The sequence below is a fragment of the Hordeum vulgare genome, unplaced genomic scaffold (genome assembly GCF_904849725.1).
Source record: "Hordeum vulgare subsp. vulgare unplaced genomic scaffold, MorexV3_pseudomolecules_assembly, whole genome shotgun sequence".
In the NCBI taxonomy this organism is placed as follows: domain Eukaryota; kingdom Viridiplantae; phylum Streptophyta; class Magnoliopsida; order Poales; family Poaceae; genus Hordeum; species Hordeum vulgare.
Genome location: NW_025422569.1, coordinates 75,140 through 77,500, shown reverse-complemented (window position 1 = coordinate 77,500; position 2,361 = coordinate 75,140). Strand labels below are relative to the sequence as shown.

At 39.5% G+C, this 2,361-nt stretch overlaps 1 protein-coding gene across 1 annotated transcript in view; it reads left to right on the top strand.

Annotated features, from left to right (window-relative positions):
- The window catches only part of LOC123420291 (NAD(P)H-quinone oxidoreductase subunit 2 A, chloroplastic), a 6,887-nt gene extending 4,951 nt beyond the window's left edge, over positions 1-1,936 (top strand). Inside the window, exon 2 of the mRNA XM_045107319.1 lies at positions 1-1,936. This exon is cut by the window's left edge and continues 2,610 nt beyond it. The gene's annotated coding sequence lies outside the window, so the exon portion shown is untranslated.
- Positions 1,937-2,361: the final 425 nt, after the last annotated feature.

Here is a 2,361-nt window from a genome sequence, read left to right as displayed (position 1 = left end):
GTAAGGATTGCACCAGAGCACCTTCTACTTCTAATAGGCCATGAACTATAGATAGAGAAGAATCATTCTGAGCGAGTACATAAGAAGCGATCCACTTTTTTTCATCGGTTCCAGGGGAAGACCAAAGATCTTGCGCGGCAGGTCCGCCAGAAAAACTCAAAAGAGAAAGAAGTCTCGTTAATCTCTTCATGCTCGTTCCAAGTTCGAAGTACCTTTTGGCCAAAGAAAAACCCGCTTCCTGACACGATTGCCTCTTTATCTTTATATAGATAGATTCTATGGGGTTATTACTTAGTAAGTCTATTTTGTACAAGAGCCCCTCCTATCTGATAGAAAAGGGTCCCATGATCCCGAGCCGATCTTACCTTGGCTCGCAAACCCCAAGTTTGTCTATGAAGAGCTAATCTAATTGTATTTTTTTCTAGAATGGATTTCTTATGTGGAATACTAATGGATAGGGCCTCGTTGCTAAGTGCTACAAGATCTAGTGCACTGGAACTCGTGGTTATGGACCCGAATCCTTTAGTATGGAACATTGTCTTTTCCAAGTAAAAACCCCTAGTATATGAAAGAATGAAAAGGTGCTTTCGTTCTTGTGGAATAAGAAGCCCTCGTACCTTAATGAAAGGAAAATCGTAATTTTTCGTTAGGTATTTGACCAAATAGGATCGTCCAGTTCCTATAGAACCTATCACTAAAATACCCGATAGGGCTAAGCGGAACGAAAAGGGTTTTCCATGAGATGGTAAATGAAAACGATTAGTCCCACACGAGGTTTGGGAATAAGTGATTGTCTGATAATGAGCAAGGAATATACGTCTTTCTGCTAAAGAGGATCTATTAAACTCATAATTCATTAGATCCTTGTTATCAATGCCAACTAGGTATCATAAGGAAATGGATCCCGGTTGTTCAATCCTTTGATAACCAAGGTCATTCTTTGCTAAAGAGAAATGATCACTATGAGTCAGACTCAATAGAATTGGATCCATTCCAAATAGCGAGAATTAGGATTCTTGATCCCTCTCAATCTCTCTTTCAATTCGAGGATCCAGAGAGGTGTTTTCATAGTCATCTCCGAATATTTGCCATCTCGGAATATTTTCGATTTCATTTTTCTATGATATGTCTTTCTATATGAAAATTGGTTATTTACGATGTACGATGATCCCTGTTAAGCATCCATGGCTGAATGGTTAAAGCGCCCAACTCATAATTGGTAAATTTGCGGGTTCAATTCCTGCTGGATGCACACGAACGGGAACATTCCATAAGTCTATTGGAACTGGCTCTCTATCCATGGAATCTCATCCATCATCCATACATAACGAATTGGTATGGTATATTCATACCATAACATAAGAACAATAAGAACTCGAATTCTTATCGATACTGGAACTCAGAGCATAGGAGGGAAAGTCGATTTATGGATGGAATCAAATACGCAGTATTTACAGAAAAAAGTCTTCGTTTATTGGGAAAGAATCAATATACTTTTAATGTCGAATCGGGATTCACTAAGACAGAAATAAAGCATTGGGTCGAACTCTTCTTTGGTGTTAAGGTGGTAGCTGTGAATAGCCATCGACTACCTGGAAAAGGTAGAAGAATAGGACCTATTCTGGGCCATACAATGCATTACAGACGTATGATCATTACCCTTCAACCGGGTTATTCTATTCCACTTCTAGATAGAGAAAAAAACTAAAGGAGAATACTTAATAATACGGCGAAACATTTATACAAAACACCTATCCCGAGCACACGCAAGGGAACCGTAGACAGGCAAGTGAAATCCAATCCACGAAATAATTTGATCCATGGACGGCACCGTTGTGGTAAAGGTCGTAATTCCAGAGGAATCATTACCGCAAGGCATAGAGGGGGAGGTCATAAGCGCCTATACCGTAAAATAGATTTTCGACGGAATCAAAAAGACATATCTGGTAGAATCGTAACCATAGAATACGACCCTAATCGAAATGCATACATTTGTCTCATACACTATGGGGATGGTGAGAAGAGATATATTTTACATCCCAGAGGGGCTATAATTGGAGATACTATTGTTTCTGGTACAAAAGTTCCTATATCAATGGGAAATGCCCTACCTTTGAGTGCGGTTTGAACTATTGATTTACGTAATTGGAAGTAACCAATTAGGTTTACGACGAAACCTAGAAATCGATCACTGATCCAATTTGACTACCTCTACGGGATAGACCTCAACAGAAAACTGTTGAGTAACGGCAGCAAGTGATTGAGTTCAGTAGTTCCTCATAGAAAATTATTGACTCTAGAGATATGGTAATATGGAGAAGACAAAATTGTTTGAAGCACGCACAGAACCGGAAGCGCCCC